The sequence below is a fragment of the Eurosta solidaginis genome, chromosome 3, assembly GCF_040869045.1.
Source record: "Eurosta solidaginis isolate ZX-2024a chromosome 3, ASM4086904v1, whole genome shotgun sequence".
Classification (NCBI taxonomy): Eukaryota; Metazoa; Arthropoda; class Insecta; order Diptera; family Tephritidae; genus Eurosta; species Eurosta solidaginis.
Genome location: NC_090321.1, coordinates 278,700,951 through 278,714,000, shown reverse-complemented (window position 1 = coordinate 278,714,000; position 13,050 = coordinate 278,700,951). Strand labels below are relative to the sequence as shown.

The 13,050-nt window shown below is 39.3% G+C and overlaps 1 protein-coding gene across 8 annotated transcripts in view; it reads left to right on the top strand.

The window, feature by feature from the left end:
- Nucleotides 1-13,050, top strand: part of Wnt5 (Wnt oncogene analog 5) — a 638,708-nt gene that overhangs the window by 37,288 nt on the left and 588,370 nt on the right. For 4 of the 8 annotated variants that reach the window (XM_067776635.1, XM_067776633.1, XM_067776630.1 and 1 more), the window contains exon 1: nt 947-2,563. The exons of 1 other annotated variant lie outside the window; for it this stretch is intronic. The gene's annotated coding sequence lies outside the window, so the exon portion shown is untranslated. Of the gene's footprint in view, nt 1-946; nt 2,564-13,050 lie in introns of those variants that run through there. 3 more of the 8 variants (XM_067776632.1, XM_067776636.1, XM_067776637.1) reach the window with 3 other exon arrangements.

The window sequence follows — 13,050 nt, the reverse complement described above, 5'->3', positions numbered from 1 at the left end:
CATTGTTCTTGGTCTTAATGCTGGTTCCCAAGACAACGAAACCCTCACAGTCTCGAATTTATGTTTATCAACAGTAACGTGGCTGCCAAGGCGCGAATGCTCTGGATCTTTCTTGGATGACAGAAAGTACTTCGCCTTGCCTTAATTTATCGCAATACCCATTTGTTTTGCTTCTTTGTCTAACCCAGAGAAGCCAGAACTCAGCGCGTTTGGATACGTACGCATAAATATGTACATATATACATAGGTGCCACGCCCATTGTCCACAATTTTACACATTTTGTATTCTGCGTCATAAGGTCAACCAACCTACCAAGCTTTATCCGTCTTTGGTAATGAATTATCGCACTTTTTCGGTTTTTCGAAATTTTCGATATCGAAAAAGTGGACGTGGTTATACATGGCTAAATGAATTTCTTTTTTCGCCCAGATCATTTTGATATATAGAAGTCTATATCTATATCGATTAGTTTATGCCATTACGGGGTACCGTTATGCGAACAAAATTAATATACTCTGTGAGCTCTGCTCAGCTGAATATAATGAGAAAACATTTCCCAAAAAAAGCAATTTTTTTAATTGAGGCAAATTTCAATTCAAGAGTAAAAATTTTTAACTTTTGTATAAGAATACTTCGGTAAATATTTCTTACAATACATGTACGACCTATGTAGTTCAGTGAATATGGTAAAGTTGAGCACCTCGACTAGAGAACCACGGTCGTCAGAGTTATATAACTTAATTTATTAATTTTTTCTATTAAATTTTCTCTATTTTTAAGAAAATTATTCATATAACCAAGGAAAACTTATAGTTTTAATTTTAAGATAGGAAAGGATTTCTATGGAATAGAATGCTTCATATACTTACATACATGCATAGCTCTTAATAAAATATCCTTTATATTCAATTTTTAGATACACATTTGCTTGCAACAAGTCAGCTCCCAACTTCTTGCAACAACACTAAATTAAAATTACGAATACAACGCATGCATTAGGTAAAGTCAAACATCAAAGTCAGCAAAACAAATGTAAATAAATGCGTTGGTTACCATTTCAAGAGTTGTAGCAACAAACAAACAACACAAATACTTAAACAAATTCAAATAAATACGCACACATGCGCATAAAACAAGAAATTCACCACTAATAACGTCAACAGCAGCAGCAACACCAAACCGGTGGTGGTTCGGCATGTAAATTTGTTGACTGAAGGCTGATGACGATGCCATCCATGCACCAACGACGATGACTACGAACCAGTTGTTTACAAACAGAGCGCTTGTATGGATGTCGGTTGCGGAGTAACGTTAAATCTGACCGTAACGAATTAAAGGAAAAGGAAATAAAAATAGAAATACAATAGTAGAGTAATGTGAAGCAAACAACAAATGTGTGAATGCTTAATATAAATTGTTGTACAATAATTTAATTGAATTACTTAAAACAATAACAACAATAGTTATAAATAAATGATATCTAGTGCTGTGCTATTGTTGTTGATCATAGTAAATAACAAAAACAAGAGGATTGTTTGTGAGTGCAAATCGGCGTTTTGGAAAAGCATAAATTTCGAATTAGTTTAGAGCGCGATTATAGTCGTAAACGCGTAAAAAAAAAAAAAAAAAAAACAAAAACAAAAAAGCTGTTTGTATAAAATTTTGGCGCGACCAGACAGCAAAATTATTTAAGCTGATGCGCTTAACGTTCGCACAGACGCGCGCGTTGTCGAACAAGATTAATTAATTAAAAGTGTACATTTAATTTGTGTAAGTAGGTGTGGAGTGTGGGGTACGTAGTACAAGAGTTTTTAAAATCAGCAAATCGTTCACACGAATTACAAAAATGTATTGAAGGTTGCTGCATCGCAATCGCTTTTTCGTGTTGCAAGTGCGTGAGTGTAAAAGTTAAAGCGCGCGCGACAAGTAATAGAGGAAATCCAATAAAAGCTTGTATTGCTGTTGTAATCATACACTAATTAACAAACGACAGTTGTTGCAACAAGCCAAATGAGCGAATTAACAAACAATCATTCACAGATGCGTATTTCTTTTGAAAAGTTCGCTGACATCGGGAAATAAACGTGTTGCGTGTCCTTTTGACCAGACTTGAAGCCCTTTTGACCGTTATATGTATGTGTATATCTATATTATAAGTTGTATATCATTCGTTCGCTACTTTGGGTGCGTAATTATATGTCGCGTCACTTGCTGATCCACGCGTTGCAAGTTGTTGTGTGCGACGTTATTTGATGCGCTTGTCGCGTGACCAATACTTAACCCAGACAAACATACGCACATATGTATGTACATATGCAAACCGAAGTCAGTGTTCTGCTAAATACATACATACAATTAAAGTAATTATCTTATAAAAAGAAAACGCTTGCAGCAATTTGATGCCACCGCCGCATGGCGACTAATGTTGCAACAAACGCGAGATTCAAAAGAATTTACTGTTCATTTTTTTTTAAAGTAAATATGTGTTATCATGTTACAGCATAAAATGTTGAAAAAATATTTTAAAATAAAAAACAACAAATAAAATTTTTCTTGTAAAGTGTAAGTAAAATGAAAAGTAGCTTTGTTGTTGTAAAAGGTAAGCGTGAGCGAGTCTAAATTGTAGCAGTGAAATTTTAAAAGTGAAGTTATAATAAAAGAAATTAAAATAATCAGAATACTAAAAACACAATACATACTTATCAAAAAAAAAAAAAAAAACATAAATATATACAAACTAACAAATTTTAAATATAGAAAATGTAAATTGTGTAAATCAAAATAATCACCGAAAATTAACAAGGATCAACTTAAGTTCGTCATGTCGCACATGCAGCCGCATAAACATGCTACATGCCGCAAGCAGACAAATAAACGCAATGTACACACACACAAAGACACATACACATATGCTAAGGCACGCTGTATTGATACCCTGCAGCTTAAAACCCAACAAGACAGGAATAAGGACTACTTTATAACTAGATTTATCTGTTTGAAACAGTATAAATTTGTTCTAATTAATTGCCTTATTGGGGCTAATGAACTCTTGAGGGTATGAGAAAAATTTAGGAAAGGTTTCCCTTTGTCCAATAACCATCCTAGCTAAGGCGCCATAACCTCGGACGAAATTTTAGGCCGAGCTTCTCTTCCAATTTGCGTAGTGCTCCTTTTTATTTTTCCAACAAATTGGCATGTTTTATGCCGACTCCGAATGGCATTTCAAGGCAGATAAATTTTTACTGAAAAACTATTCATGGCAGAAATACACTCGGAGCGCTTGCAAAATCATTGCCGTGGGGCAAATCCGCTTAGAAAAAATTTCTTGTAATTGGAAAAACTTGTTTCTAAAATGTTGATGCTGCTTTGCCCGGGGCGTGTGGGAGACGGAGCACGCTACCACGACACCACGGCGGCCGTGTGCACCTAAGATTTATACAATGTCTTGCATTCAGCGCTGAGTGAAGAGACCTTCTCATTAAAGTCTTTGCCGAAAGTTCTTGCACGGATTAGGTTAGGTTAGGCCAATTACTAGCCACTCTAGCAGAGGAAGCTCACTTCGACAACATGAAGGTCCGACTTAACGTAACATTCGATTTAACGTAAGCTATAGCTAATTAAATAATCGTTATGTATCAAAGATAAAAATAAGTAGGATCTCGACTCTGGACAGGTCGACTGGGATTGAGAAAAGCGTGATAATCGAATAATCTCTGAAAGATATTTTCACAAAAGTTATTACCTTGTAACCACAGTGGATTTAGAAAACAGAAGTTGTGAATATGGGCCTAATATTTGATATGCTCTTCCTCTTTGGCGGCCACCGTGGTGTGATGGTAGCGTGCTCCGCCTATCACACCGTATGCCCTGGGTTCAACTCCCGGGCAAAGCAACATCAAAATTTTAGAAATAAAATTTTTCAATTAGAAGAAAATTTTTCTAAGCGGGGTCGCCCCTCGGCAGTGTCTGGCAAGCGCTCCGATTGTATTTCTGCCATGAAAAGCTCTCAGTGAAAACTCATCTGCCTTGCAGATGCCGTTCGGAGTCGGCATAAAACATGTAGGTCCCGTCCGGCCAATTTGTAGGGAAAAATCAAGAGGAGCACGACGCAAATTGGAAGAGAAGCTCGGCCTTAGATCTCTTCGGAGGTTATCGCGCCTTACATTTATTTTATTTATTTTTTTTCTTCCTCTTTAGTGTGATGAAGTGCACAAAAGACAGAACTGACAAAACCTCAGCAAGTGAGGTTGGTGATCAATTGGTAAAACTCATGCAGTAATATGAATGCTCCGCCAAGTTCTTAGAGACTGAAGTCCCCAATTAATGAACTGATATGTTTCTATAAGTACTGTTTAGGTCTTTGTAGGTCCACCATGGACCAAATTATCTCCATACATCCTGGGTTTTAGAATACTTATGATAGATGAGAGTAGATACGAAGCTTTCGATAGCACTAAAAACCGCCGCCTATGTGCTGTAGTAATGGAATTTTTAGAATTCGAATTCTAGCGATGAGAGGGAAATAGAAGAGGTGCCTGTTGTTATTGCACAAAGTAGAGAACCCTGGTTGTTGTTGTTGTTGTTGTTGTAGCGATTAGTTACTCCCCGAAGGCTTTGGGGAGTGTTATCGATGTGATGGTCCTTTGTCGGATACAGATCCGATACGCTCCGGTAACACAGCACCATTAAGGTGCTGGCCCGACCATCTCGGGAACGATTTATATGGCCACATTAAACCTTCAGGCCATCCCTCCCTCCCCACCCCCAAGTTCCATGAGGAGCTTGGGGTCGCCAGAGCCTCGTCTGTTAGTGAAACGGGATTCGCCGCTCGAAGGTGAGGTTGACAATTGGGTTGGAGAAGCTATATATTGCGCTACACAACCCCTTGAACCCTGGTGGACTGTGTCTATTTGCAAATTCCAATTATGCACTAATAATTATGTATGTATGTATATATTTATATGAAAGATTGCGTCTAGTAAGATTACGGATTTACACACATGCTGAGATAGTTTCCAGCCAGTTTATTTGACTGCAGGGTATATACTAAAGCAGTAGCAATAGACTACAGCAAACATTTTTGACGATGAACCAGCCAGGCTGGCAGCCATCCCTTTTTTTGCAAAACTTAAACATTTTTTTGGTGGTTGTGGCAACATGAAAGGATTTAAGAGTACGAACGGACGAGACAGTGTTGCAAACGTTTGCCGCATGTTGCAGCAAAAGCACACACAAATACATGTACAAATGCCAACATACACACAGACAAAGCGACAGAACCATAGACGGACTGACAAAGCGATCAAACGACCAACCAAATGGACCGAACGAGCGCATAAAGGATTAATTATATGGGTGTATGTTTATATGTATGTATGCATGTGCAATTTGTTTGACGGCGTTCCTATAAAAAAAAAGGAAATCAAAGCACAATGCTTATGAGAGAAGCGTAAGGGTGAAAATGAATAATAGGAAACATAACAGAAAAAGGAATGCACAGGATATTTAAGTGTTACATGGCAATTTGTTGTTATTAAAGAAAAAAAGCAAATTACATGGCAATAAAAATTGAGAATTTCAAAAATTTAAATTTTTAAAACCACAACTATCTTTTTTGTTGTTGTCGTTTTTCTGTTGTTACATTGGTTGCAACTGTTGTGACACAGCTCGGGCGCACTTGCATGATCAACTTTCAATATTTTTGTATGTTCGTGATGTTTTCGCATAAAAATTGTGTTTCATATAAATTAAATTAATTACAAAGTATATTTACAATAACAACAAAGGTGAAAATATAACCGCAACAATAACAAGCCTTACAAAAATAATTGCAAAGGCAAACCATGTTGTAATATTCAGTCGCTCCTTCGCTCCGCCAACCGGCGCCAATTGGTCACACCAAGGGAGTTTAAATCGTTTTCCACCTAGTCCTTCTAACGGAAAGGAGGCCGCCCTCTACCTCTGCTTCCATAGGCGGGTTCTGATAGAAGCACTTTCTTGGCCGGAGCATCGTCTTTCATTCGCATAACATGACCTAGCCAGCGTAGCCGCTGCGTTTTAATTCGCTGGACTATGTTGATGTCTGCGTATAGCTCATAAAGCTCATCATTAAATCTTCTTCGGTACTCGCCATCGCCAACGCGTAGAGGTCCATAAATCTTTCGAAGAGTTTTCTCTCGAACACTCTCAAAGCCGCTTCATCTGCTGTTGTCATGGTCCATTCTTCTGCCCCATATAGCAGGGCGGGTACGATAAGTAGTATTTATTGGCAAGAGTGATTCTTCGCTGGATTTCAGTGCTGATCTTGTTGCTAGTGTTGATGCTGGTTCCCAAATAAACGAAGTCTTTTACTATTTCGCAATTATGGCTGCCAACTGTAGTGTGGTTGCCAAGGCGCGTATGCGCTGACTCTTTGCTCGATGACAGCAGGCACTTCGTTTTGTCCTCATTCACCACCAAACCCATCTTTACCGCTTCTTTTTCCAGTTTGGAGTAAGCAGAACTAACAGCGTGGGTGTTTACGCCGATGATATCAATGTCATCAGCATATGCCAGTAATTGCTCGCTTTTATAGAATATCGTTCCAGTGCGGTTAAGTTCTGCAGCTAGTATAATTTTCTCCAGCATCAAGTTAAATAAATCGCACGATAGGGGGTCACCCTGTCTGAAACCTCGTTTAGTTTCGAACGGCTCGGAGAGGTCCTTCCCAATTCTGACTGAGCTGATGGTGTTGCTCATCGTCATTTTGCACAGCCGTATAAGTTTTGCGGGGAAACCAAATTCAGACATAGCGACATATAGGCAGGTCCTTTTCGTGCTGTCGAAGGCGGCTTTAAAGTCGACAAAAAGGTGATGTGTGTCGATTCTCTTTTCACGGGGTTTTTCCAAGATTTGGCGCATTGTGAAAATCTGGTCGATGATAGATTTACCAGGTCTTAAGCCGCACTGATAAGGTCCAATCAGCCGGTTCACGTTGGGCTTCAATCTTTCGCACAATACACTTGAAAGGTCGTTATATGCGATATTAAGAAGGCTGATTCCACGATAGTTGGTGCATTTTGCAGTATCCCCCTTCTTGTGGACTGGGCAAACAACACTTAGATTCCAATCGTCGGGCATGCACTCGTCCGACCATATTTTGCTAAGAAGCTGCTGCATGCGCCTTACCAACTCCTCGCCGCCGTACTTGAATAGCTCCGCAGGCAATCCATCAGCGCCCACGGCCTTGTTGTTTTTCAATATGGTTATTGCTATTCTTACTTCGTCATAATCGGGCGGGGGGACATATATTCCATCATCATCGATTGCGGAATCGGGTTCTTCATCTCTGCGCGGTGAATTGCTGCCTCCATTTAGGGGAGCAGAGAAGTGTTCCCTTCATAATCTAAACACTCTGTGGACATCAGTTACAAGGTCGCCGTTTTCGTTCCTACAGGAGTTTGCCCCGGTCTTAAAACCTTCCATCTGTAGCCGTTTTTTTTTGGTAAAATTTTCGGGCGTTATTCCTGGTGGCTAGCAGCTCAAGCTCCTCGAACTCACGCCTTTCTGCTTCTGCTTTTTTCTTCCTGAAAAGGCGTCTCACTTTCCTTTTCAACTCACGATAGCGTTCACAGTGCCGCGCTCACTCCTCTTGTCGCGCTCGCTTTTAACGTAGGCTTGTAGGCAGCGTCTTTTCTTTCGGTTGCAACGGGGCTTTCTTCATCGTACCAGTTGTTTTTTCTTGGCCGCCGGTAACCAATTTTTTCCTCGTCGGCAGTACGAAGTGCTTTGGAGATATGCTCCCACTGCTCCTGTATTCCTTCAGGCTGAGTTGTGCTCTCAGAGAGCAGGTTTGAGAGTAGAGTTGTGAAATCATTGGCAGTCTGCTGTGATTGAAGCTTTTCGACGTCTGGCTTTCCTTGTGTTTTTTGTTCCTTGGTTTTAGCTTTAAACAGCTTTATCTTATTAAAAAATACTCCTAGTGTATTTCTGCCATGAAAAGCTTATAAGCGAAAATTTATCTGTCTTCCAGAAGCCCTTCAGAGTCGGCATAAAATATGTAAGGCTGAGCCGCAAATTTGTGAAAAAATTAAAGAGTAGCACTACTGAATTTGGAAGAGAAGCTCGGTCTTAATCTCCTCGGGTGCAGCGAGAGACTGCAATTGTGGCTGCATGCTCGCTGAAATGCATGTAATTTTCAAAGTTAGCACCGACTTTGGCCAAAACCATGTCTTAAACAATATCGCCGAAGACTAGTTCGGTGAGAGCGCCAAGTTACGCGACACCAAAAACTGGACAGACTAGAAATATAGTTGTTAAGTTTATAGCATAACTCATCAATGGAAGTGTCAGGGCCGGTTGCCATAATCTTGCAGTCATCCACGTAGGAAGCAATGGTAAAATCTTCGAATAGGTTTTGGGCACTCCGATATGTAAAAACTAAACAAAAGTGGGGACAATACACAATCCGGCGGCACCTCTTGGTTTTGATGTTACGTTCGTGAATTGATCCGATACCTGCAGACCACTCAAATTATTTGCGGTCCACCTTTTAAGACTAGGTGGAAGGGTTGAAATATATAAGTCTTGCAGTAACATGCGGTGATTGGCTGTGTCAAAGTCTGTCGTGATAAGATAAGACTGTCGGTTCAATCCGCAAATATATTGTATTGTTGGCGTGATTTTCGAAAGCTGTACTGGCTGGCAAGTCGAAGGTTTGCACTGAGATAAAGGAGCAGGATAGCTTCAGTGTCTTAACTGCTGACAATATGAGAGATATTGAGCGGTATGAGTCTCCTTCATTAGCTGGTTTTTCGGAATTTAGTTAGTGTGCCACCCTCTTCATTTTCCATTTTTTCAGGGATGACAGAAGTGATCAGAGGTAGGTTAAAGATATGTGGCATGTAACTATATCTCTCATTGCCAAGGTTTCTTATCATCGGCATGGCTGTCCCGCCCACTGCCAATTTATAGTCTAGTAAGTTTAATGGCTTCTTCAACCGTTTTGGCGGCTGAGGTCTGTCGTCTAGATTTTTTTGTAGCCCTGCCGTTTAGATTTGTCAACAGAGGCATACGTATTGCCGGCTAAAAGCTCTCACGCATATCTTCGCATCCGACAGCACATTATCGCCAAAAGCAGTAGATAATTTGTCATGGCGCATTGGGGGATTTGAGAAGGACTTCATGGTTGACCATAACTGGCCAGCACCGTTAGAGAAGTTACGGTTCTTTAGATGTTCCCCACATTTTATTCACAAACGTTCGGGGGTTTCTTTAACCCAAAGGTCCGGGGCGAACTGAATAAGAAGTAAGCTACCACTGCTCGGTTACATCGTTAGATCGCAGACCGCTTTCGGAGCGAATGTGCGAAAGCCGACGGAAGTATTTATCAGATGCGCTTTCATGAGCCATTTCTCGAATTAAATGGTTAAGAATTCTGGACCTATACGGTTTAAGTCACTATTTAGAGACGAATCTAATTTATTTTCTGCACTATCTCTGCAAATGAAGGAAGAGCTTAGCCTTGCGTGCTCCCGTATACAGCCTTGTCAAAAAATATACTATAGTGCCATTCAGTAGAATATGTCGGCATGTGAGCCCAAAGACTGAAAGACGCTTAGAGCACTTTCTATGAGCTAAACAAAGTCAAAGTAGATACATGTGTATTAGGGCGGGTCGATTTAAAAATCGCTCATTGCTCTGTGAAAATCGTATTCTAGGGATCAAAATAAGAAACTTTGCCGAAGGAACCATACCTCTAAAACGAATTCTGATGTCCCCCCCTTTGGGTCGAACTTTTGGGTAGGGGCAATTTCAATTCTACCTGCTGTGTCTTGTGGTGGCTTAAAAAAACAACACAAGCAATTTTACGATCTGCAATTGTGTCACAGTGATACCTTCATTTTTTAAAACGGTTGAATAAAAAACCCACACAACTATGTTTACGACATGCAAATGCATTACAGTGATGCCTTGGTTTTAAAAGGGGGTTGTAAAAACGCTAATTTCTAATAATTTTTTTTAATTTCTTTTCTATTACTAAGTCAAATTCATTTTTTCATTTACATATGTTCTGACTAAATAAATTTCTAAAGAGAAAAATAAACTCCAAAAAGAAAAAACATAGGCATTTCAAAGTGGGATTTTTCAAAATTTGCCTTTAGGACCCAAAGGGGGGACATCAGAATTCGTTTTAGAGGTATGGTTCCTTTGGCAAAGTTTGTTATTTTGATCCCTAGAATATGATTTTCACCGAGCAGTGGGCGATTTTTTTGCCTCCCCACAAATCGACCCGGCCTAATGTGTATGTATACGATTGTATTGAAAATTGTAAAACACAGAAGTAGATTTCCCCTTCAAACAAACAACCTCTCATTTAATTAATAAAATGCAACCTATTATTTAAGCTAACGTGTAACTTCATAATATAAACTTTATAACCAAGTTATTTCAATCACACATACAGGGATGCACCTTAACGTTAAGCTAATCGTTTATCAAAAAATTTCCACCGTTTCCGTTGAAACACTTCGAAATATTATCGATAAAGAAATTATCAAGATAAATTGTATCTCGTTTTTAACCGAAACGAAAAGCTTTCGTTAACGTTAAAAACGTTAACAAAAACGTGATACTTTATGTTTGAATTGTGCTGGCAATGCTATAGCCATGGTGAAGCCGTAAGGTGGTAACAACGAGCGCACATACACACACAAACTCCATATAATTTGTTTGTGTAATTCGTTGGTGGGAATGTCAAAAACACTCTGAGAAATGTTCGTACTGTCAAAATTCATGAGAAAAGTTGCAATCAGCTTGGCTATTGCTTTCACCTTTAATGCCTCCGCCATCAATCAGCTTTGCCAGCATAGTTTGAAATTAATAATGAACATAAACGATTTGATTCCGTTTTGATATGGCAGAAAACGAAACGAAATCATTTCGTTAATTTGACGTTTTTAACGTTAATAAACGAAACGAAATGACTTTGTTTCGTTTATTAACGTTAATTATCGTAACGAAATGATATCGGTTCGTTGGTTAAGCATGCCTGCACACATAAGTATATATGTATGTATGTTTACATACAACAACAAATTTACATTGCATTTCATGTTAGCAAACAAGGGAAGAAAAACAAATCACTTTCTAGTTTTGAGCTAGGCAATTTTACATGCATATATGTACGTACATATGCAAATTAAATTAACATACACCCCTAGGTATAGCTTCCTTACTACAATGAAACTACAAAAACAAATCGGAGTTGTGCGCCAAATGTTGCATGCGTGTTACTTATCTCATGCCGCATTAAAAAGCATGGCAACTTTACCAATGGTTTAAAAGTGGTAAAATTTGCACCATAAGCGATGCGACGAAAGCAAAAGTTTGAGTACTCGGGTTGCGTTAGGCAAAGAAAATAAAGTTGAACACAAAAGAATTGTATATTCAATGAACTGAAAATGTTAAATCGGAAATAGTGCTGCGTAACAGAGTGCTTACAATGATCGCAGTCTAGTAAAAATATATATTATAAACAGTAAAAGGCAGTACCGAAGAACCATACATAACAAAGGATTCTATGGGTTGATAAGCGCGATTTACAGCTTCCGCAACCCAATTGTCAACCTCACCTACACGAGGCGAATCCAATTGCAAATATGAATGTATCATGCACATATTCAAAAGGCGAGGCTCTGGCGATCCCATGCTGCTCAGGGAACTAGGTGGCGGTGGGATGGCCTAAAAAATGCAATGAAATAGTTTCCGAGATGATGGAACTAGTACCTTAATGGTGTTTGTTACCGGAACGTACCTGATATATATCCGACAAAGGATTATCAACATCGATAACATTTCCCAAAACCCCCGGACCTCGTACATATCATTTTCGATGAATATTGATATAATCCATCACCAATGGATTATTATACTCAGTTGAGCAGAGCTCACAGAGTATATTAATTTTTTCGCATAACGGTACCACGTAACAGCATAAACTAATCGATATAGATATAGACTTCTATATATCAAAATGATCTGGGCGAGAAAAGAAATTAAGTTAGCCATGTCCGTCCGTCCCTCTGTCCCTCCCTCCATCCGTCTGTCCATAAACACGATAACTGAAGTAAATTTTGAGGCATCTTAATGAAATTTGCTATGAAGGTTCCTGGGCACTCATCTCAGATCGCTATTTAAAACGAACGAAATCGGACTATAACCAGGCCCATTTTTTTGATATCGAAAATTTCGATAATTCATTACCAAAGATGGATAAAGCAATGAAACTTGGTAGGTGGGTTGACCTTATGACGCAAAATAGAAAATTAGTAAAATTTTGAACAATGGGCGTGACACCGCCCACTTTTAAAAGAAGGTAATTTAAAAGTTTTGCATGCTGTAATTTAGCAGCTGAGCATGTAATGTTCGGTTACACCCGAACTTAGCCTTCCTTACTTGTTTTTTATTTCCTTTATGCAAATAAATGTAAGGCGCGATAGCCTCCGAAGTGACTTTAGGCCGAGCATCTCTTCCAATTTGCGTAGTGCTCCTTTTTGTTTTTCCAACAAATTGGCATGTTTTATGCCGACTCGGAATGGCATCTGCAATGCAGATGTCTTTTCATTGAGAAACATTTCATAGCAGAAATACACCCGGAGTGCTTGCCAAATCACTGCCGAGGGGTGACTCCGCTTAGAAAACTTTCTTCTAATTGAAGAAATTTGTTTCTGAAATTTTGATGTTGCTTTGCCCGGGGCGTGTCCCCAGGATCTTCGGTGTGGTACGCAGAGCACGCTACCATCACACCACGGTGGCCGCCAGGTCGGAGACAGCAGAATGTGACATATATCGGCATACAACCGATAGTTCTGATAAGGAGATTTTCACTATTTTTTCTGCTTTCAAAATAAGGAAAGACTTCATACCTTTGTGAATGGAGCTGAGCCATAATCGTATCCTATTCGTTATATCCAAATATTCGGGTGTATGAGATATGTAATACATAGCGAACTGTTGTGCATAGCCGATATTTTTGATAAATATCGAATAAATAATAGATTGACTATACT